The following is a 25,460-nucleotide window of genomic DNA, read 5'->3' as shown; positions in this document are numbered from 1 at the left end:
CTACGGGGACCCACACACTCAACCCCAGAGGATCGCCCAAGCACCAGAAAGCTGGCATATGCAAACTTTTGATTTGGTTTCTGGACTTGTCCATCCCTCCTCCTCCACCCCCCTAACCCCCCCCCCCAGTCTACCTTCTAATTTCTCTCAATGCGTTGTGCATCAAATAATAAAGAACAGTTTTTAAACAATTTTGACTTTATTTCCTTTCATATATATAGGGGGCAGGTAACTTCAAGAGAAACAAACACAACTGTCACACCGTACCCTGGCCAGTCATGAAACTGGCTTTCAAAGCTTCTCTGATGCGCAGCGTGCCCTGTTGCGCTCTTCTAATTGCCCTGTTGTCTGGCTGTGCGAAACTGGCAGCCAGGCGAGTTGCCTCAACCTCCTACCCCGCCATAAAAGTCTCCCACTTACTCTCACAGATATTGTGGAGCACACAACAAGCAGCAATTACAATTGGAATATTGGTTGTGCTGAGATCTAACCAAGTCAGTAAACTGCGCCAGCGCCCTTTCAAACGTCCAAAAGCACACTCCATCACCATTCTGCACTTGCTCAGCCTATAGTTGAACTGCTCCTTACTACTGTCCAGGGTGCCTGTGTACGGCTTCATGAGCCATGGCATTAAGGGGTAGGCTGGGTCCCCGAGGATAACTATAGGCATTTCAACATCCCCAACAGTCATTTTCTGGTCTGAGAAGTAAGTCTCTTCCTGCAGCTGTTCAAACAGACCAGAGTTCCTGAAGATGCAAGCATCATGCACCTTTCCTGGCCATCCCACGTTGATGTCGGTGAAATGTCCCTTGTGATCCACCAGTGTTTGCAGCACCATGGAAAAGTACCCCTTGCGGTTTATGTACTGGCCGCCACGGTGTGCCGGGGCCAAGATGGGGATATGCGTTCCGTCTATCGCCCCGCCGCAGTTAGGGAACCCCAGCGCATTGAAGCCATCCACAGTGGTCTGCACATTTCCCAAAGACACTACCCTTGATAGCAGCTGGTCAAGCATTGCGTTGGCCGCTTGCAGCACAGCAGCCCCTACAGTAGATTTGCCCATTCCAAACTGATTCCCGACTGACCGGTAGCTGTCGGGCGTTGCAAGCTTCCACAGTGCTATGGCCAGTCGCTTCTCAACGGTGAGGGCTGCTCTCATTTTGGTGTCTTTGCACTTCAGGGCAGGGGACAGCAAGTCACAAAGTTCCATGAAAGTGGCCCTACGCATACGAAAGTTTCGCAGCCACTGGGAATCATCCCAGACCTGCAACACTATGCGATCCCACCAGTCTGTGCTTGTTTCCCAGGCTCAAAATGGGCGTTCCATGGCATGAACCTGGCCCAATGCCACCATGAACTCCCAATTGACACATGCTGTGCATCTAGGAACGTCTGTGTCCATGTCCTCATCAGTATAGTAATCGCACTGTCGTCGCTTCCTCGCCCGGTTTTGCAGGTACTGAACATACTGCTGGATAATGCGCGAGGTATTTACAATGGTCAAAACCGCAGCAGAGATCTGAGTGGGCTCCATGTTTGCCGTGCAATGGCGCCTGCACGGGTAATCCTTGAAAAAGGGCGCGAAATGAGCTGTTCGGTTCAAGATGGCCAATAAAAGGTGGGAAATGGTTGTCTTCTGTAGCTTCCATGGAAGCCCAGGACAGCTTCTGCCGCTTTCTCCAGATTGTCTGTGCGGCTCTGTTCACGATGACCGAGAAACGGCGGGGAATTGTTGCCTTCTGTAGCTGCCACAGGAGCCCAGGACAGACAACATGGAAAAAGCGGCAAGAGCAGAGCTTGTGGCGGAAGCGTGAGCAGAGTTTGCGGCGGAAGCTGTGCGGCTCTGTTCACGATGGCCAAGAAACGGCGGAAAATGGTTAGATGAAAGAGTAGACAGAAAGAGGAGAGGACATTCGAAGTGGATGCAACATACCAGGAGACAGGTGGTGCACCATGCTGCACCGTCTGCTGGCAGCATGGTGTCTGCCATAGCTTTCACAGAGGGAGGAAGGAGCGAGTGACGGCACACACCCAGAAAAACCCACGAGAATGTTTTTGCCCTATCATGCACTGGAAGCTTAACCCACAATTCCAATGGGTGGCAGAGACTGTGGGATAGCTACCACAGTGCACCGCTCCGACATTCGATGCTAGCCTCGGTACTGTGGACGCACTCCGCCGAATTCACGCGCTTTAGTGGGGACACATCATCAAATGTATAAACTCAATTCTGGAAATTCGAAAAAAATAACTTCGAATTAATTTCGTACTGTAGACGTACCCTAAGAGACAGAGCAATTGTTAGGTGCTCATGAAACTTAACTGGTCAGAGACAGGCACAGGGTGGCCAGAAACAGCAACGCACTTCTGCCAATGCTAGATGGTTTTCTATCTCAGTGTTGGGCCTCCAATGAACAGGGTCTGCTAGTCATGATAAACTCCTGGACACGACCAGTTGAAGGAAACTGATGGGGACATTTCCATTGATGCCCATTGATCTTCACTCTGCTACAGGCAATTTCTTCTTCCCAGCTGCAGCGGATTCAAAGACCCTGTACAGCAGCTAGTTAACAGCCCAGGATTAACAGGATTATTAAGTTGCAGTTTGGTCTGTGTCATGCTATTAAATACCAATAAAATGAATTTAAAATGCATATAAAGTGTTTTATTAGCTGGCAGTAAAAAGCAGAAAATTAACGGAGCCTTGCTATAATGTGCTCTGGGCAGAGCGAGCAGAGCTGCTTGCGCTGCAAGGAGGCACTAGCACAGTGTTTCTCAAATGCAGCCACCGTGGCCGCATTCAGCCACCAGGGGCTTTTGTGCAGCCACGACAGCCTCCTGGGTGGTGATGGGGGGAGAGGCAAAGCATCAGCCCTCCTCCTCCTTCCCTGTTGCTCTTGGATGCATGGCCCCAGCTCTGGGGACTGGTGGGGCACAAGCAGACAAAAAACAATGTGGATGGTCAGTGCAATGTGTAGTTTAGTCATGTGACACTGATTAGCATTAATGGGAATAGCAACAGTCTAATTCCGGTGCATCACACAGCAAATGAACCTCTTTGTCTGTTACCAGCTGAAGCAGCCCTATCCATGGCAAAGTAAGTTGCTGCTCCCTCAGTGGATTGTTTCCAAACTCTCCAGTCCATTTTTTTGCAGCCAAGACCGAGAGGAGTGCAGGAGACAACGAACAAGTATAATGAGATCATCTGCTGCAGTCTGAAGCAAGTCACCAAGCCATGATCTGCACAGTACCTTTGCACATTTGACGGACATGCTTCTTTTTAGGGCTGTCAATTAACTGCAGTTAACTCATGCGATTAACTCAAAAAAATTAATCATGATTTAAAAAATCAAAATTAATCGCAGTTTTAATCGCACTGTTAAACAGAATCCCAATTTAAATTTATTAAATATTTTTCTACATTTTCAAATATATTGATTTCTATTACAACACAGAATATAAAGTGTACACTGCTCACTTTATATTATTTTTGATTGTAAATATCTGCACTGTAAAATGATAAACCAAAGAAACGGTATTTTTCAATTCACCTCAGACAAGTACTGTAGTGCAATCTCTTAAGCGTGAAAGTGCAACTTACAAATGTAGATTTTTTTTTTGTTACATAACTGCACTCAAAAACAAAACAGCGTAAAACTTTAGAGCCTACAAGTCCACTCAGTCCTACTTCTTGGTCAGCCAACCGCTAAGACAAAGAAACAAGTTTGTTTACATTTACGGGAGATAACGCTTCTTATTTATAATATCACCTGAAAGTGAGAACAGGTGTTCGCATGGCACTTTTGTAGCTGGCATTGCAAGGTATTTACATGCCAGATACGCTAAACATTCATATGCCCTTTCATGCTTCGGCCACCATTCCAGAGGACATGTTTCCATGCTGATGACGCTCGTTAAAAAAATAATGTGTTAATTAAAAGTTGTGACTGAACTCCTTGGGGGAGAATTGTATGCCTCCTGCTCTGTTTTACCCGCATTCTACCATATATTTCATGTGATAGCAGTCTCAGATGATGACCCAGCACATGTTGTTCATTTTAAGAACACTTTCACTGCAAATTTGACAAAATGCAAAGAAGGTACCAATGTGAGATTTCTAAGGATAGATACAGCACTCGACCCAAGGTTTAAGAATCTGAAGTGCCGTCCAAAATCTGAGAGGGACAAGGTGTGGAGCATCCTTTCAGATGTCTTAAAAGAGCAACACTCCGATGCGGAAACTACAGAACCTGAACCACCAAAACAGAAAATCAATCTTCTATTGGTGGCATCCGACACAGATGATGAAAATGAACATGCATTGGTCCGCACTGTTTTGAATCGTTATCAAGCAGAACCTGTCATCAGCATTAATCAGGATTAATTTTTTTAAAATCACTTGACAGCCCTACTTCTTTTACTGTCCATTTATATAGCGCTGCAAGCGAGCTGCACTGATTGAACAGGCCAAAGGCTACAATTCAAGAGCTTCATCTTAGTGTCTAAACCCATTCCTAATCTCTGCCTCAGTTACCTTGCTCAGCAGATGGAGTCAATGGGGTGCCTCAGCGGTCAGCTCCTATGTCTAGAGACAAGACCGCCTTGGACCAAGGTCTTCAGCTGCAGAACTCCCTTCCATCCCTCACTGCCAAGCCGTAAGGAACACTGAATGGCCCAGTCATTTCAGAGAGCTTATTCTCCACCTGTTTTCTCCTCCTTTCCTTGCTTGTTTTCACTCCTGCTCTTCTCTTCTATTCCCATTGTTTATAGTAGGCGGAATGGCGGGCATTATGGGATGTGCATGTGTATGTGTATTAAAACAAACATTAAAAAAAAACCAACAACAACAACAACTCACAAAAAATGAAAAGCCTCGTCCTAACCCCATCCATCTGAGCAAGTAAAGAACAACTTCAGAGTTCTGACTAAATTCCAGGGAATCAAACAAGAAACCTCAAAACATGGAGTTTGATTTCAAAACATTGCAGAATTGCTAAAGGCAGAGTGAGTGTCACAAAGTACAGATCGAGATAATGATAAGAAGCTGTAAATACACTAAACTAACTAGTGCTTGAATAACAGGAGTACTTGTGGCACCTTAGCTCTTGTGCTGCATTTTGACAAGCATGTCAAACCTGCTCCTTTGAGTCGGTGTCCAAAAATCACATCAGGATGGACTGATTTAAAAATCAAGGTGATTTACATCAGTTTAAGTCATGATTTAAATCATTATGTGGAACGCCTGAATTTAAATAAATAATCAATTTTAAAGAAAGGTGCATTCTCATTGGTTGATATAAAACGTGATTTACAACTAAAAAGAGTCATTTCACTACATTTAGTACATCCTTTTGCTACCTAGACTGGCACACTATAACTATATACCTTAATATTTTAAGATTCTATTAACTGTACATTTTTAGTATGTTAGAAAATGGTGAATGTATTTGCTTATTTACTAGATAATTGACAAAATATGTGACCTTCCCCTCCTCTCTTCCCTGCACGGTGGATAAAAAGTTAATTTTCTCTTGGACGAAGTCTGGGAGAGCCTGTGCAGAGAGAGAAGTGGAGGAAGGTATGAGGCCTTGGCTACACTCAGGACTTCCCAGCGCTGCCGCGGCAGCGCTGTGAAGCGCGAGGGTAGTCGTGCTGCGAGAGCTCTCTCGCAGCGCTGCAAGTACTCCACCTCTCCGAGGGGAATAGCTTGCAGCGCTGCGAGCGAGCGTGCAGCACTGCAGGCTCCGATTACACTGGCGCTTTACAGCGCTGCACTCGCTGCGCTCGGGGGGGAGGAGGGGGGGAGAGAGGCGTTTTCACACCCCTGAGCGCAGCAAGTTGCAGCGCTGTACAGCGCCAGTGTAGCCAAGGCCTGAGGAACAAGTCAAGGTGGAAAAAAGATGGCTGGAACTGTGGGCATAGAATTCAAAATTAAGTTGGAGAATTAGAGCTGTTTAGCGAGGAAAATGGCAGAATTCAAAAAGGAGGAGAGAACATATTTGTAGTGGAGGAAGTCAGCTTGCTCATGAGATTTCCACAAAAGGCATTCCACATAATGAGTAGGCATCTCTCAGAACAAAAGCCCAGTTACCAACCCTATAATTTTCATGCTAGCCTAGATACTTACACAAGCTGACATGCAGACCTACCCACCAAAGATGCATTAAGTGTGGCTTTTCTCAATGAAAGTATGATCCTATCCTAGTCTTAAATGCATTTCTAAATTTAGATATTTTCCCCCAAAGGGATTGCACAAGTGACCAGAGAAGAACACACCAATGAAATAAACAAAAGAAGTTGCGAAAATGTCTTGCCTAGCCAAGTTTATGAAGACTGTTGATAAAGGCTAGACTCACTTCTGAAATAGGAGAACTTAACAGCCTATTTGCAGAAATGATCACGGATAAAAGGCTTCTCTCCCCAGCTTCACATCCATCCTGACCTGGGGTCTTCCTTATACCAGAAAGGACATTAAAAACACTCCACACATACAGGGAGATCAGAACAACGCAAATACCAACAAACAATGGAAGCTTTACAGGAGCTTTCTGCCAGCAATGGACACTGGAAGGAAACATCTGCCTAATCTTCACCATGGTCTGATTAAATAATGTTCTCACTTCTACTTCCCTTTAAGTTCAATCACATGCTAAAAATAATCAAGGAAACAAGTCTAAAGTCAAGGTACAGATCCCACATACACTGTTTGAAACATTTCAATCCCTATAATCTGTTAAAATAATTGAAATTAAATTAAAAAAAATATTCAAGCAGTAGGTCGACTATCAATGTTTTAAAGCAAATCAAACCACTGAACTGGTGGAAGTCCACTGGCTAAGCATAGGGTTGCCAACCCTAACTGAAGCTATTCCAGGTCTAGATGAGAGCAGCTGCTGATCCCTTTACACTCACACTCACACTGATGCTACCCACTGGTGGAGCTGAACTAGTGGTAGCAACTGAAGGAAATTTTATTAAAATAAACCTAGTGTAGATAAAGCCCCTTGGAAGAGCTGCAACACAGACAAGATCCATCTGAAAAGGAGGTATTTGCCTGGGGTCCTGTCTACACAGAGTTGAAGCCATGTGAGCACCTCCACAGCACAGGATTTTTGCTTGAAAATGCTAAGACTGTTTCAAATATCAGTGTAGACAGGCTCTCACTGAAAACAATGCTCTTGTTTAACATCTGCTCATCCAGTGCTGTGTTATCCTGTTGCAGCTTTAAAATTATATTTATAATTATTTTATTTACCTTCCTTTTATACAGCACTTTTCACCCACAGATATCCAAATGCTTTACAAAGGAGCTCAGTATCTTTATCCTATTTTAGTGATGGGGAAACTGAGGCACAGAGAAGCAGAGAAGTGACTTGCCCAAGGTCACCCAGGAGGCCAGCAGCAGAGCTGGGAATTGAACACAGATCTCCAAAGTCCCAGTCCAGTGCTCTGACCACTAGGCAACACTACCTTAAGAAAATACTCTGCAATTCACTGCAGTGAGTTCATCAATCCCTTTAAGTCTCAATAGGAAGCAAGGATTTGAAGCCATACTACTTCTTCAGACTAAATTATTCTTCACATAATTAGCTCCTGTCATACAGGTGCCTGATAATCTATCTAACCACTGTTATGCCTGAAAAGACTTTGTTCCAAAATGAAATCTGGAGTTCCTTTAGTTATCAGAAACATCTGAACATGTTGAAAAGTGATATATTAATCTATGCTGATCAACGTTTATCATGCCCATGCTCTAAAATTAAAGTACTAAGCAGGCTGAAATTTACATTTTATACTCTCCAGAGTAATGCCATATATGCTGAAGAGGTCTATTTATAAACAGACCTTTCATAATTTTATGTGAAGCCACAGTCACGTTACTCAAGCCTTGAAGAAGGCATGAACGCTACACACAAATCACGTGAACGGCACTGTAGATAGCCTCTGCTTCCACACTACAATAATCCTGAGGAGAAAGTAAACTCTATATATTACATGATCCCCTAGATTTCTAGTCTTTCCATGGATGTAGAACCTTGTCAGTGACGATGAAGTGCCAGAATCATTGTCTCATTGCCATGGCAAATCACTGTACCTACAACTCAGCCTCCAGCTAATTGCCCCTTTCACCAAGTCAGCTAGTAAAACTGCTATTGCAGGTTATCCTTTAAATTTGGCAAGAACTACATCAATCTGCACAGATTTACAGAAGAAGCAATAAGAAACAACATCAACTTTTAAAGGTTTCATTTCAAATTTATTTTGAAAACTCAAATCCTAATTCCTCAATTTGTATTAAGAGCATGCTGGGTGAGGCTTTCAGACAGTCAGACATCACACTGTGAAGAACTCCATTTTGTCTCTGGCTTTTTCAGAGCTTCTGAGGGGTACTTACGAGGGAAGTCTCCTGGACATATTCAGTCTGAACTAAAGTTATGTAAACACTCTCAGTGCAATATACCTTGCTTCAGAAAGACAACATTTAGAGACTAAAGACAAGGAAAAACAAGCCACTCTTGCTAATATTACTTATAATAAATGTAATTGTAACCTGTAGTACGTACATCTGTTGTGTTGTTTATTTGTATAGTCAAGCACCATGTCTCTGGGATTTGAATTTTATGAATACTTTTACTAACAAAGTATTTTAAAAACAATCTTGTGGTGCATGCAATGTGCAATAATGTAATATGCATGACTTAAAAACCAGCAGTCTTCCCCTGTAACTTGAGCGGAGTCTGACAGGCAGGGCTCCTCATGTCAAGGCCCAGAAATTCCAGCGTGGCCACACACCAACAGCAGCAGCAATTCTGCAGCAATTCCAAATGATCAGCAATGTGCACGTCTCCAGAAGCCTTATGTGTTAAGTGGAAAAACAACTGATGTGAAATTCTACGAACTGCTTGAGAAATGAAACCTCCCATTCTCCAAAGAAACAGCTCTTAACATTATAGCCTCCATCACACACACACTGGTGGAGACTAACATTTTTAGATATCTGTCACACTCATTTCTCTCTGATAGAAACAAAATTTCAATACAACACAACACTTTGAAGCAGTCATAGCTAGTGCACATACAATTAAGGGATTGGTATAAATAGCTCATGTTTGCACAGCCCTTTGAAGTGCTAACCATGACTTTTAAAACAACACTTAACAGTAGATTTTACGTACTTGAAAATGAGCAACTTTTATACAAGATTAAAGTCACACTTAATTCCTTAGCTGGGTTATTATTTGTTTCTCTGGCACCTGTCCAGAGCTTTAGGTACCTCCCAAGAACTAAAAACATGCAGTCACAAAATTAAGATGGAAGACAATATTCAGTACAATACTTAGATTCATCAGACTCTCCCAGACAGAGACCTCACCTCTACCCAAGCATATCAAATGAGCACATCCAAATCTTCCTTCCTCTCTTGCCCCTCTTCCTAGGGACCCCCAGTCTTCCATGATGCTTGAGAAGGAGCCCTGGAGTTTGCTACATGCCTACTTAACAGATTCAGCCTTTGGTGAGGCAACAAAGAAATGATGTTTCAGAGGCGAGGAACTCACCCCCAAGAACACCCTGCCAGCAGCTCTCTCCTTGTTTCACGAGGTACCATTTTTGGTACTCCTGTCAGAGCAATTCTTACACGTTTAAAAAAGGCAGGAAGTAAATTCCCAGGTAAAAAAGCCTTTAAATCAGAAGTTGGAGACATGTCAACAACTATTCTATTTAATTATTTAAATAGAAGCCTTGAAGAAGAGGAGTTGAGAAAGCTTTTACATTCAAGTTAATTATCCTCTTCACAATGGGGAAAAAAGCAAGCCATGGAGAAAGCAAACTTAAGGTTAGCTGAGTGGCCTTAACTCAACTGCCATAGTGCCACCAGCTTCCCATCTTACATCTGGAGAAGGTACTGACATGCACAAGTTAACAAGTGAACCACGGAGCACTGGCTTCATATGCAGCATGCCATCGACAGCAAGCATGAACACCGATCCACAGCAGTATCCGAATAAATTATGGGCATGGACTAAGTAGCTGAAATCTTTGCCAAATATTCACAACTGGAACCTTCCCAGCCTCCTACCACTCAACACTCCTTTTAGCCAACAAAGCACTACAAGGTGTCCTAATAAAAAACATAAAATCGCAGTAAGTTCATTCACTCCTTTCCAATAGGAAGTCACACACAATTAGAGGATATAATTCGGGAAGCACGATCGCTGAACTTTTCAACAGCTATTGTTACAACATGAGAAAGGTTTGGTGTCACTTCCTCCAGGACAGACTACTCCTTGACTAACCTCATAATGGAGTCAAAAGGTCCTCAAATCCTTAAGCCCTGTGCTGGGAACACCTTTGCATTGGTCACACTTACATCACAGTACTTCAACACAGTTTAACAAGTATTACTTGTGTAAATAAACTCAATTCCGGCTGGAGAAAGATTCTTACAAAAAAAAGTCGAAAATTGGTACCTTTTAAAAGGAATAGTTTAAGGCAATAATCTTAATGTCAAAGATAAATAAGTCAAATTTCTCTCAAATGCTATTTTAAAAACAAAACAAACAAAAACAAAAACAGGATAAAGGCCTAAACCATTTTGGTAAGAAAGACAGAAAAAGCACTGCTCCCTAAAACTTCATTCACTTCCCATCTTAGACAACTAGAACAATCCTGCTTGATTTGTGAAATTAAATGAGTACATTCAGAAGTGATCTGGCCATAAGTGTACAATTAGAAGTAGAAGGAGGAAATGAAGCATAAAGAAATTTGTGAAGTTGACTTTTGCATTTCATTGGTACAGAACTGCATGGGAACCTTACCCTCAAAGCAAGGAAGATCCACCATTTAGCTCAAAATCCCATGCAGCATCAGTAACAGACTTTTTCAAAAATATGCACTGAGACACACCTTATAACTGAGATTAGACTCTGGCGTTATATATTCAAACGAGCTATTTTCCCAGGGGTTTATTATGAGGACAAATCCACTGCTTTTTCTACTCAAAATGCAATGAGTGAGGATCTGTATTCAATCTACAGTCTGCTTCCCAAGGTGGAGTACTGATGGCCTCCAGGTTTTATTCAGAGGAGCGCTAAAGCCAAAAAGAAGTCCTTTGATTGAGGATCTTTTTAAGCAGAAAAAAGGCCAAAGCTGATGACAACTTGTAATTACTGAGGATGGCATGCCAAGAATACTTCTGATAGGATGGAATTGAAGTGGCAAAAATGCCAAAGTTGTCTTGTTTACAAGAACTAAGGAACGGGATTAGTCCTTGTTAGACAAAATATAGATGATTGGCAAGACAGGTAGGGTTACTAGAAGACACTGCCTTGTGGGAGGGTGGGTGGAGATGGATAATTGATCCTTCTTTCACTGAATTTGCATTGGCCAAAAGAGACAGGGTTAAGCTGTGCTGCCAATACATTAGCTAAGGTGAATGGAGTAAAATTCACTCTTCTGCTACAGAAAAAAAACTTGTACTGAGATCCCCTTTCTTTGCTTATGGGGATCTACTCTAAAATTAGAAGCTATTTTCTCCACACAATAGTCTGATATGCAATATTCTGTGCCTCCACAAAACCCAGCATTAAGTGCCACACAGCCCTATTAACACAGTTATGGTTTTGGTTCGAGAAAGAGAGATTTTTTTTATGAGTAGCTATATGGCCTCTCTGATTGGTATCTTACCAGGAAGGTTGAAAAGTAGCCTGTGGTGCCTCTTAGGTAGACAGTCCTTAAAGAAAGTAGAACATTGTATTCTACATCCAGTTAGGAGAAGGGGGAACTTTCTCCTCCCTTCCCACCCCCCCAAAAAAAAGGATGTGAGAAGCAGGTGCCCAACATTAGCTGGGTAAGATTGTGTTCCTTATTGCAACCTTAGTTAAATCCTGCAGCTAGCTTGGATTGTGATCAGATCTGCTTTTTAAAAAAATAATCTTTATTCTCTCCCCTCCACAGGGCCGGCTCCAGGCACCAGCTTGCCAAGCAGGTGCTTGGGGCGGCCACTCCGGAGAGGGGCGGCACGTCCAGCTATTCGGCGGACGGTCCCTCACTCCCACTTGGAGCGAAGGACCTTCCGCCGAAGTGCCGCCGCAGATCGCGACTTTTTTTTTTTTTTTTTTGGCCGCTTGGGGCAGCAAAAACCCTGGAGCTGGCCCTGCCTCTCCATCCCCACTCTTCTTCCCTTCATTTGCTTTACAGTTTTGTAATCCAGAGCTTTGAAATTTGGGTTGTGGCAGGACTTGAGCTTGATGTAATAGCACTTGCTTGTTTTGCATTTGACTTTTCCCCCCCCTCCCATGGTCTCTTTGATGCTGGCTAGATGTTGCTCTTTATTAAAACAATCAATCACTCTCTCTCTTTAATTTGGGCACCAATTCCTAGTAACTTCTATCTAGTTGTATCATGTGTTGCAAAAATTACAGTAGCTGTTTTCATGTCAAACAACTGTCTTCATTTGTAAGTGTGCAATGTGGAGATGGGTGCTTCCTGTGCATCACCGCGCAGGCAAGATTGGTGTTTCACTCTGAATTGAATGAGTTTGTCTAATTTTTTTTTTTTTAATTCTCTCCCTCATTGTATGTGTCTGAGTACGTAAGTGCATCTTGCAGGAGATTATGGAGGGACTAGGCACGATTTACTATTAGGTGTATTAAGCAAGCTGCTTTCCCACCCCACCCCCCCCAGGTAATACTAGGAGGCACTGTGCTGCAGGATCCACAGTCTTTCAGAGGAGACAAACTGAGCCCCTAATTATCTGATCATAGAAGATCCTTCAGCACTTTTGCTAAAAGTCCAAATGGCAAAATTCCTGCTTGAGGATTACACCTGCCCCTGAGATTTTAGTGCAATAGTTTGATATATTCTTCCTTACTCCTTACTGTTGTTCAGTGTTGCTGTGCTACATCAATCAGCTGCTGCATTTCAACCCTGAGAGGGCTGTGAATTATTCATAAGATGAAAAATTAGCCAGACTAGTTTTATCCCCTCAGTTTGAAGAGAGTAGAGGGCAGAAATCCATTTTGGTAGAACCCACATCTACAGTCTATTGGATTGGGCATACTACAAACGAAAGACAGTTACACCAATACTTTTCATTAAAATTATTTTAATATTTGAAAAATAATTTTGAGAATTTGGGCTGCTTTGCATTTTAAAGTCCATAGTCTATTTGCCAGGATAAATCTAAAATGCTACTGCTCCGCTCACCCAAACATCCTCAAGGGAGAACTTTCTGGTTATTCATGTCTTTTAAACACAGTATTAGCTCAACATGAGAAGTGATGCAGGAAACTAGTTAAAGCAGATTTTAGAGGGATTCCCCTCATCCCCATACCAGTTCTCAAGTTTTTTCCTGAAAACCTAGGGGTGTGCATCATAAAGGAAAAGTAATGAAATTGTTGCCTGAATTAGAAGCTACATTGAAAGGATGAGACTTTACATTTCTTAAATTCTGTTTTCTGTGGCAGTTGATAGATTTATTTTATACATTACTAACATGTTACATTGCTATTTTAGTCATGGTCACTTTCCAGAGAGGAGGGGAAAGGTACAAGTACATCTCTTTCCTATCCACAGTCAGATTTTCAGAACCAATATGCCAAAAATAAAACATCCCACCAAAACAAAACAAACCATACATACACTTTTTGTTCCTCCCTGTAACTTGCTTTTCTATCTATCAACACAGAATCTAGGTGTCAGATACAAAGTTAGTGAGTGGCACTGAAAGTGTCAAAGGATTCTACATCACATAGGGCTTCACTGATATTGACATAGGAGCTAATCATCCTCCTCCTTTGGCATCAGGGAGAGTTCTCCTCTGAAAGTAGCTTTTGGCACCTAGCGCTCTTTGGCTCAGAACTGAGACTTTGAAGAGGTAGAGAAGAAACAGGTGAACCAGAGGGAGCTAAGCACCTAAATCTTTATGCTGGTGGGAGCTCTAGTTGATGCCAGAAGACAACAGGCAGCATCCGAGAGTCCTCGAGCAGAAAGTGTTTTATTCTCACCGGATCTTAACCAAACCAAAAAAACACCCACTTATTTATATGGAACATAGGGAAGAGGGAGGGACTATGATGTTTATACCAAGCCTTTCCAGAAAGGCCGAACAGGTAAAGGACTATTAATAAGGCTATGGAGAGTGGAAAGTTAGTGTAACTATGCAAAACATGGGAATTAAAATAAGTCACACATATTAGGCATGGAGAGCTGGTGAATACAGGTCATGAGAGAGAAAAAAAGCAGAACGTTAACTCTTTTCTAACCTCCTTGACTAATGAGGCAGTGACATACACCATGGACAAAACAAATGCTATGTCTAGCCTTGGCGCTAGGGACGTGATTGCCAGCATGAGGGAAACATGCTCTCACTAGCTCTGATCGAGCTAGCACACTGAAAAATTGAGGGTAGCCACAGAAGCAAGATGAGCTAGCCGCCCAAGTACATGCCTATGGTGTCAGATGGGTACGTACTCAGTGTATCTAGCTTATCCGGTCACCTGTGGCACCGTGGCTACACTCTATTTTCAGTTCACCAGCTCTATCAGAGTTAGCACAAGTTTGTCTTCTCAAGCTGGGAATCATTCATCCAGCTCCAAGTCCAGACATAACCAAAAAGAAAATGGCACGTTAGAACCAACAGGAACACAGACATTTCCAGCTTCCATTGTCGCAGTAGAGGCAAGGAAATGCTTGCTCTCTCTTTGCCATGTTTTCTGTTGCGACAGGATTTATGTACAGTGATGCAGCTATTTTGGCATCACAGAGAATTCTCAATACCCATTACTTGCAAGCCTTTTGCTTCATCTGGGAACCTGTGTTCCCACTGTGTGTCACAGCAGCAATTCTTCTCTGCATTAGATGGTACGTGTCAAAGAGTAGCTGAGGTCTCAAATGCTGGTCTTGCAGGAGGTAGAACCTGCAGGCCATTAAGGGTGCTTCAGAATCAATGAACTGTAAATGACTTGAAAACCTTCCTGTGTATGTGTGGGCCAGCCTAGGAAGAATGGAGGCTGGGGTCTTACAGTGACATGTGAACATGTCACCTGATAATGAAATCCCATCTTAAATCTGGTACTTTTCCATTTAGAAAGAGGGGTGGGGACCCAGAGAGACAAAAGCTTCCCACCTTGTACCAAAGCTATAAAAGGGGGTTGAGCAGGACAAAGGGGCAGTCATGAGAATGCCCCTGCTTACCACCTGAGATGTCTGCTAGAACTAACAAGGACTGTACCAGGGGAAAGGTTTGGCCTCAGACTAGAAAGGAGTCTAGTCTATGGAAGAAGCTTACTGGAACATCTCTGAGGGTGAGATGTTACCTGTAATTAGTTTCTTAATGTATTAGGCTTAGACTTGCCTGTTTCTGCTTTATTTTGCTTGGTGACTTACTTTGTTCTGTCTGTTATTACTTGAAACCACTTAAATCCTACTTTTTATACTTAATAAAATCACGTTTATTAATGAACCCAGAGTAAGTGATTAATAACTGGGGGAGCAAACAGCTGTGCATCAGTGTTATAGAGGGTGGACAATTTATGAGTTTACCCTAGATAAGCTTTATACAGAGTAAAACAGATTTATTTGGAGTTTGGATCCCATTGGGAACTGGGTGTCTGGGTGCTGGAGATAGGTGACCTACTAAGCTGTTTTTGGTTAAAGTCTGCAGCTTTGGGGGCGTGGCCCAGACCCTGAGTCTGTGTTGCAGCAGGCTAGCGTGTCTGGCTCCACAAGGCAGGGTTCTGGAGTCCCAAGCTAGGGTTCTGGAGTCCCAAGCTAGGAGGGAAAATGGGCTCAGAGGTAATTTCAACACATCAGGTGACAGTCCCAAGGGGGTCTCTGTGACCGAACCCATCACACTATGACTCATCTATTCCTCTTGTGGCTCCCTTGACAGATGAATGGTTAAACTAAAGAGAAAAGTCAAAGTAGAAATCTGCACAGTGCCAGGTATTTTTATTGTGTTGCTTTTAAGTGGACAGCACTTTCTTAAAAAGTGATTTGCATAATTCATTCTAAAATGTAATCCCTCTCTGCATTATCTGTTTTTCTTCAGAATTTGGGAGTTACATCATGCCACAGAGTGCCATAAATCTCTTAACTGTTCCTAATAAGCTAAACTGAATTAGTTTAGGATGCCCAGTCTTTTACAAGCATCACAATAGCCTCAAGCACAAGCACTGTATGTGCTCAATAAAGCTGTCGCTTGGCAAGGTTCAGAACAGACGCCCTACTGAAATTATCGGGTGTCAACTTCCATCTGGCATTTGTTAGCGCAGGGTTGGGGGGGTGGGAGGGGGTCAGCCAATTCTTATCAGATCTCCAAATAAAAAGAGCACTTCCACTTCATGTGCTAGCAACTGGAAACATTTCTTTGTGTTTAAAACTTTAAAAATATCTTGCCCTTGAGATTGGCTAAGTCTGTTCTGTACTGCCTTCAAGGCCCTTTTCCCACACAGAGGTGATAAAACCAAGTTTATGGTCACAGAAATTCCCAGCACATACAAATCACAGGAAGTTGTTGCTAAGTAATATTTCTACCTAAGTAAACATCACAAAACATTTCCCACACACACCTCTGAACTTTATTATTCAGACCCGCCTTGAAGATGTTCACGGTTTCAGAATTTCTGTGAGCAGTAGCATCTTTAAGAGCGATCAGGTCTATTTCACACTAGTTTATAAGAGCATTGATCATATGTTTTTGCTATGGTTTTGTCCCCTGTAATAGGGAACAGAAAAAAGCTGCCTTATCTCATCCCCACAATCTCTTCCTTTTTTTTCCCAAACAGTGAAACAGATGAAGATTGGAGGGACTCCTCCACCTTCCAAGCCTATTTGCTGCAGAAACATTCCAGAAACCTGAAGACAAAGTCCTACAAGCTTGGTCTAGTTACTTTTCCTGCTATGTCATAGAATATCAGGGTTGGAAGGGACCTCTGGAGGTCATCTAGTCCAACCCCCTGCTCAAAGCAGGACCAATTCCCAACTAAATCATCCCAGCCAGGGCTTTGTCAAGCCTGACCTTAAAAACCTCTAAGGAAGGAGATTCCACCACCTCCCTAGGTAACCCATTCTAGTCCATGTCCTTCTCTTGAAGCTTTTCAGCATGCAAACCAGACCAGATCATAGTCCCTTAGACCTACTTATTGACTGATAACTTACACCACCTTATTCATCACTTTTGAATTTCTCCTGAAGTGTTTACACATACCCTCCACTTTTTGTTTTACTAGGTTTAGCTCTACCATACACTCTAGACCAGGGGTCGGCAATCTTTCAGAAGTGGTGTGCCGAGTCTTCATTTATTCACTCTAATTTAAGGTTTCGCGTGCCAGTAATGCATTTTAACGTTTTTAGAAGGTCTTTCTATAAGTCTATAATATATAACTAAACTATTGTTGTATGTAAAGTAAATAAGGTTTTAAAAATGTTTAAGAAGCTCCATTTAAAATTAAATTAAAATGCAGAGCCCCCTGGACCGGTGGCCAGGACCCGGGCAGTGTGAGCGCCACTGAAAATCAGCTTGCGTGCCACCTTTGGCACGCGTGCCATAGGTTGCCTACCTCTGGTCTAGACTGTACGAATTGATGTGAGGGACTAGAAGAAAGCGCATATCTGCAGACTTGGTAAGTAACCTGTACTAGTGAGTCACACAGACTTCTGATTCCGCAGATACCGGACATCACGATGTTCAGAGAATGTTATAGACAGTTTATTTGGGAGGGACATGAGAACCTCATCTCTGCAAATGCAGCTCTCAGATATCCAGGTATTACAAGTCTTGTTTTACAGCCCATTTTTATTCATCCATTTCACCTTTCTTCCTCTTTTACACATTTCAGTAGCGTACCTTAGGGTAAATGCTTCTCATTTGGGAAATACGGAGTTTAGATTAAGTTACTTTACCTTTAAAAAAAAAACAACCACCAATAAAAAACAACAAAAAACCCCTACACAACACTGATCCATCTCTCCTCTCCCCGCTTTCCATTCTCCTGGTTCTTCTCCCCTCCTCCAAATAATTTGGATCATGTATTCAGAAAAAGGTGGATAAAAATAAATGATTTTTAATCATACTTTTATTTAAATTAAATGTTATTTTTGTTTTTTAAAAACAGAAATAACTCAAAATAGGACAACCATTGTTAAGGCCTAAATTTACTATAATCAATTAATCACTGAATGTAAAAAATTAATATTAATCAGTACAAGTCTGCTGTCAAAGTTTTCAAGAAAGTGAAACTATTGAAGTGGTGGAAGTCACTGGCTAAGCACCTGGAACCAGTTTGTTGAAGTGCTATACCAGCTTTTGACAGCAGTAACGGCTTCTGCAGGTCCAGAGAGAATATTTTCTTCATGTGAGTTTATTCAACTAGTTCAGGTCTGTGAATTTTGAATGGTCTATTAAGAAACCAAATGGGAATTGAAAAGACAGAAAAACTTATTCTCCACTTCCAATATATGAATACAAACCAGGTGTGATTGGGTGAGATCTACTAGTTCTAAAATCTTAAAGGACATGGTGACCAAAAACAATCATTAACTAAACTACAGATAATACTTATTTTGTTTATTAAATCCCCAAGTAAAAAGTCATCTGGTATAATTTACAGTTTTTCTATTTACATTTCTTAACATAAATGTAAAAAGTTAAGAAGCGGATTAAATGCATGTTAAACTATATAATTACTTAAATAAAAGTGTATGTAGTGTATTTTTCTGGTTACCAAAAACAAGTACCAAATGTAATGAGTGTAAAGGCTATATTTAGTAGCATGTTCAACATGTTTCAAAGATTAAAAACCGGTGAGAATCAACTTTTCTTTAAGAAAATAACTAAAAATATATAAATGCAAAACAAGATTAAAATGACCTAAATCATGGTTTCCTACCTGCAGATTTAAATCATGATCAGTCCACCCTTGGTTCACAAGTAAATGACTGAAAAGTCTTTATAGAAGAGACACCTTATGCACACCAGACTGCCTCAAAATCTCACTGGAGAATGTGAGAGCAAAGCAAAGGGACTTCGGAGGGAATTCTGTTTTGGAGCAGAACTATCCCTCCTCAAGTGGAAAAAGACACACGTGCACACGCACTTACTTTCTTACAGTTAAATGGAAACCACATGGGAAAAAAATCAAAATATGAAAATGATGTTTGACAAACCCAGTCTGACAAATGTGAGGACAGAGGTACTGCACTTCAACTATTTTGCCTACTGAATTCTTCAGCAAAGACAAGATCTGGCTGAACAGAGTGCAATGAACTGTGAATTATATTTTCATGGTAATGGAAGTGAATATATGATTTAAAAACTATGCTTCAGTAAAACTTGACTGTAGATGCACAACAGCCTTACAAAATAGGGCTCTTGAATAGGATACAGATCCGCGTGTTCAGTACAAAATAAAACAGGAACACTTGTCAGCATTTAACTGCCAGAGACATCAGTGGCCTAGATTCAAGTTCAGAATACAACACATTCCTCCTCCTCCTCCTCCCCCCCCCAAATTTTAGCAGCCTTAATTGTAAGTCGACTGAATTGCATTTCCCCTCCAGTACAAATCACTAAAAAAAAAAAAAATTTTCAAGGAAATTGCTAGTTAAGCCAACATTCATATACTGACCAATCTCAATTCACGACTTTCCACCCACACATCGTAACACTCAAACACATGCAGATTCTTCTTCCCACAAATCCCTTTCCTCTTCCCACAGGCAACTGCCCCTGAGACATGCATTCAATCTATCACAATTGGTCTCATGCACAACCTTAACTCTGACCTCAGAGTGATGGAAATCTTACTGAAATAGATACTTTTAGTTTGGAAATAACACTTTATAGATTTCCAACTAAAAAATTCTTGGCAAGAGTTAGTTATTTGTTTGAGTGTGATTCAGAGACTTGGACATGTGCCTTGTGGAAAGTTGTTTGCTGAAACAGAGTTAGCTATGAAGCAGAAGTCAATGTTTTTAGTATTAGGACTGATAAAAATAGAAGAGTAAAAACTAGAGCTATCAAGCGATTAAAAAAATTAATTGTGATTAATTACATTGTTAAACAATAATGGAATACCATTTATTTAAATAGTTTTGGATGTTTTCTACATTTTAAAATATTTTTATTTCAATTACAACACAGAATACGAAGTGTACAGTGCATACTTTATATTAATTTTGATTAAATGTTTGCACTGTAAAAAAGAAATAGTATTTTTCAATTCACCTTATACAAGTACTGTAGTGCAATCTCTTTATCATAAAAGTTGAACTTACAAATGTAGAATTATCTACAAAAAATAACTGCATTGAAAAATAAAACAAATGTAAAACTTTAGCGCCTGCAAGTCCACTCAGTCCTACTTCTTGTTCAGCCAGTCGCTAAGACAAACAAGTTTGTTTACATTTACAGGAGATGCTGCTGCCTGCTTCTTATGTACAATGTCACCTGAAAATGAGAACAGGCATTCGCATGGCACTTTTGTAGCCGACATTGCAAGATATTAACGTGCCAGATGTGCTAAAGATTCATATGTCCCTTGATCTTCAACCACCATTCCATAGGATGTGTCCATGCTGATGATGGGTTCTGCTTGATAACGATCCAAAGCAATGCGGACCGATGCATGTTCATTTTCATCATCTGAGTCAGAAACCACCAGCAGAAGATTGATTTTCTTTTTGGGTGGTTCGGATTCTGTAGTTTCCACATCAGAGTGTTGCTCTTTTAAGACTTCTGAAAGCACGCTCCATACCTCGTCCCTCTCAGATTTTGAAAGGCCATTCTGATTCTTAAACCTTGGGTCAAGTACTGTAGCTATTTTTTAGAAATCTCACATTGGTATCTTCTTTGCATTTTGTCAAATCTGCTGTGAAAGTGTTCTTAAAACTGGGTCATCATCCGAGACTGCTATAACATGAAATATGGGGCAGAATGTGGGTAAAACAGAGTAGGAGACATATAATTATCCCACAAAGAGTTCAGTCACAAATTTAATTAACGCATTATTTTTTAATGAGCATCATCAGCATGGAAACATATCCTCTGGAATGGTGGCAGAAGCATGAAGGAGCATACGAATGTTTAGCATATCTGGCACATAAATACCTTGCAACTACAAAAGTGCCATGCGAACGCTTGTTCTCACTTTCAGATGACATTATAAATAAGAAGCAGGCAGCAGCATCTCCTGTAAATGTAAACAAACTTGGTGGTCTTAGCAATTAGCCGAACAAGAAGTAGGACTGAGTGGACTAGCACTCTCTAAAGTTTTATATTGTTTTGGTTTTGAGTGCAGTTATGTCTGTCACACACACACAAAAATATCTACATTTGTAAGCTGCACTTTCACGACAAAGAGATTGCACTACAGTACTTGTATGAGGTGAATTGAACAATAATTTTATTTTTACAGTGCATATTATAAATATTTGCAATCGGATTTCAATTACAACACAGAATACAATATATATGAAAATGTAGAAAAACCATCCAAAATATTTAATAAATTTCAATTGCTATTCTAGTGTTTAACAGTGTGATTAAAACTGTGATTAATCGCGATTAATTTGAGTTAATCACATGAGTTAACTGCGATTAATTGACAGCCCTAGTAAAAACATAAATAAAGAGAAACAGTAAACATGAAATGGGTCAGGGATGTGGAGTAGACAAGGTGATGGGAGAAAAGGAAGCTGGGCTTGGGAAGTGTATGGAGTGTTACTGGAGAGGCAAATTGGACAGACAGAAGCCCTGCTCCCTAGGTCTGCTGCCTCCCTAGCTACACTCTAGCACCAGTCACACCAGACTTTTCTGTGTCTCTACTCATCCTGCTCCCCTACTGCAGTTCACCAGTGGAGTCCCAGCAGGCCAGACTTAGTAAGGTTTGTCAGATGGGTCTTCTCTGTGGGGAGCTGAGTGTTGAAGCAGAACTATCTGGGAACCCTGACTCAGAGCAGGGCTAGCAATGTTTAATCCAATTTGCTGTGACTTTGAAAATTGTTGTTGTTGAAAAGCAGACCATGCTCATGTCCTATGAAGGAAAAGAGCATGTGAGAAATCCCAAGTGCAAGAGCATAATGGTAAGTAAGTTACAAGAGCCTGATAGGTAAAATTTTAAAATGAGCTGTTCCTTTATTTGCTCCTGAATGGAAAAATACTGATCCCTCTATTAGCAGCATTACCTAGAAAATTAAAGCTCTGCTTGCTCACTCCAAATATATAACTTTGGTAAGGGAAATTCCATGATGAATAGAGGTATTTAATCCACGCTCCAAACATCAATCACGGCATAATTTGAACCACAGAGACAGCAGAGTGACTCCAGAAGGAGTGACTATATATCTTTAAACTGCTATACAAATAAACTGCTGTGTAACAGTCACAATCAGAATCAAGCCTGTCTCTATTTTATTTTGGGGAATGGGCAGGAATTGAGCAGTAAATTTTAAGCCTCAGATACCTTAAAGGATGAGCTACAAGAGCTTCCCTGAAGTGAAAAGGCCAGAGACTTTAAAGCATGCTCAGCACCCACAACTGGGGCCAGATTTTCAGAAGAGCACAGCTCCCATTCAGAACACTTCACTACATGGTGAACACTTCAGTTCAGAAGGGGAAGACGTCTAACATTGTTTAAAGACGTAGACGGCTCTTTATTTTAACATAATTGGAAGCAACTACTATACTCACCTTCTTAAGGCCGAGAAAGCTGAGCAGTAGACGAAGGACAAACTTCTCTTCCTAGAGGCACATGGCTCATCTTTGAGTTTCTGCTGTCCCTACGCATGTGGATTTTCTATCAGTCAATGATATCTGAGAGGAGAATTCTACCACATAATATGTAACTCACTACAGCTCAAACACTGAACATGAAAGTATTCATCAATATATCAGTTATTCATGATGTTTCAGCCCAGGCAATGCAAACAGGTTGAGGGAGGATTCAAAAGTTATTTTATGTATCTTGTCTCTGCAGCAACACAACTATTTTTTAAAAGAAAGATTCCTGTGACTAGAGGAAATGTTGCAGTGCAGGGAATGACAATACCTCTACAAGTAGAAAATGAGAACAATGAATGATCTGGATGATGGTATGAACTGCACCCTCAGCAAGTTCGCAGATGACACTAAGCTGGGGGGAAGAGGTAGATATGCTGGAGAGTAGGGATAGGGTCCAGAGTGACCTAGACAAATTGGAGGATTGGGCCAAAAGAAATCTGATGAGGTTCAACAAGGACAAGTGCAGAGTCCTGCACTTAGGAAGGAAGAATGCACTGCTACAGGCTGTTCTGCAGAAAAGGACCTGGGGATTACAGTGGATGAGAAGCTGGATATGAGTCAGCAGTGTGCCCTTGATGCCAAGAAGGCCAACGGCATATTGGGCTGTATTAGTAGGAGCATTGCCAGCAGATCGAGGGAAGTGATTATTCCCCTCTATTCAGCACTGGTGAGGCCACATTTGGAGTATTGTATCCAGTTTTGGTCCCCCCACTACAGAAGGGATGAGGACAAATTGGAGACAGTCCAGCGGAGGGCAACAAAAATGATCAGGGGGCTGGAGCACATGACTTACGAGGAGAGGCTGAGGGAACTGGGCTTATTTAGTCTGCAGAAGAGAAGAGTGAGGGGGGATTTGATAGCAGCCTTCAACTACCTGAAGGGGGGTTCCAAAGAGGATGGAGCTTGGCTGTTCTCAGTGGTGGCAGATGACAGAACAAGGAGCAATGGTCTCAAGTTGCAGTGGGGGAGGTCTAGGTTGGATATTAGGAAACACTATTTCACTAGGAGGGTGGTGAAGCACTGGAATGGGTTCCCTAGGGAGGTAGTGGAATCTCCATCCTTAGATGTTTTTAAGGTTAGGCTTGACAAAGCCCTGGCTGGGATGATTTAGTTGGTGTTGGTCCTGCTTTGAGCAGGGGATTGGACTAGATGACCTCCTGAGGTCTCTTCCAACCCTAATATTCTATGGTTCTATGAACAAAGGAGGAGGAAGAGGGAAAGCCAACATTTCAGAAATTCAAATCAGAGAAAACTAGGCAAAATTCTCCTTACATAGTGACTGTAGAGAATATGGATCTACCTTAAGCATTTAAAGCAGGGGTTCTCAAACTGGGGGTCGGGACTCCTCAGGGGGTCGTGAGGTTACTATGTGGGGGGTCGTGAGCTGTCAGCCTCCACCCCAAACCGCGCTTTGCCTCCAGCATTTATAATGGTGTTATATAAAGTGTTTTTAATTTAAAAAGGGGGGGAGGGTCTGCATTCAGAGGCTTGCTATGTGAAAAGAGTCCCCAGTACAAAAGTTTGAGAATCACGGATTTAAAGCACCCATCACCTTAGCATCTACGCACCAAATACCAAAATGAAGAACCTGCATTAAGTTTAATTTATTAAACTCCAAATATAAACCTCAGCAAGGTTTATTTTATTCCAAAACAATGATCCTACTGAGAACTTTGACAGATCAACTGACTGCATTTCGTCTCAGCCTCAGTAGTTTAAAAAAATAGTTGTTTGAGGTCACCAAGTAAGCCCCAGAAATGCAGATTTCAAGATCAGATTTCAAGACACTGATATCTATGGCATAAGGAGTTGCCAGGGGTTCTCTGGACAAACGAAAACCAGAGTACAATTCACACAAGCTTACCTTAAGCTTAGCAAAACAATCACACACTTTAAGGCAACCTTGGTTGAAGATTATTGTGGAGGCACAAGAACAGAAGCAGCAAGGGACCAGTAACACATTCAGCTCGAGAACTGTCATTTAATCTCTGCTCTAGTTACCAGGAGACTAGTGTGCATGTTTGTTAACACTTTCACCACTTATGACTGATCAAAAACAATTAATTTAAAAAAAAACCCAAAAACTTGAGGCAGGCAGGCGTCAGAGAATAGGTAAATATACATTCCTACTGAGAACACCAATTGCAGAGCTCTTGAATTCAAAGATAAGTAAGTTAAAATACAACTTATCAAGTATGTTTTTCAAGTCGGATGTCAATTACAAGTGTTGCCACTCTAAATATTTTGACCAAGTTTTGTAAAAGGAAAAGAAAATATGCAAGTGTGTGTGTGTGTGTGTGTGTGAGACTTTTCAAGCAAGCAAACTAAATGTCTATTTACTTTTTAAAGTTACCATGCAAATACAGAGTTGAAATGTAAACATTATATATAATCACATTCTTCATTTGAAGGAAGAGCACGTGCACATACGCACAGATCATTAAACTGGTTCCAAATTTAAAATTTCAGTAATTTTCTTTATAAAGAAGCTACATGACAGGTGGATAATGATGTTATTTGGGGGAAGGGGGATCTTGAAGAAATGGCCATTAATTAGTCACATAACCAGGGGTGGGGTTGGGGAGAGAGGTAAAAAAAAAATTACAGGAACAGTTTAAAAAGCTGACTATGCAGCTTAGGGTATGATTAGCGATTTGAGAATGGGGTCCTTTTAAAAAAG

The 25,460-nt window shown here is 41.4% G+C and overlaps 1 protein-coding gene across 1 annotated transcript in view; it reads right to left on the bottom strand.

Annotated features, from left to right (window-relative positions):
* The window catches only part of INSR (insulin receptor), a 106,111-nt gene that overhangs the window by 66,181 nt on the left and 14,470 nt on the right, over nt 1-25,460 (bottom strand). The window lies entirely within an intron of this gene.

The sequence above is a fragment of the Terrapene carolina genome, unplaced genomic scaffold (assembly GCF_002925995.2).
Source record: "Terrapene carolina triunguis isolate 2854851 unplaced genomic scaffold, T_m_triunguis-2.0 Scaffold194, whole genome shotgun sequence".
In the NCBI taxonomy this organism is placed as follows: domain Eukaryota; kingdom Metazoa; phylum Chordata; order Testudines; family Emydidae; genus Terrapene; species Terrapene triunguis.
This window is presented reverse-complemented; position numbering and strand designations above follow the sequence as displayed.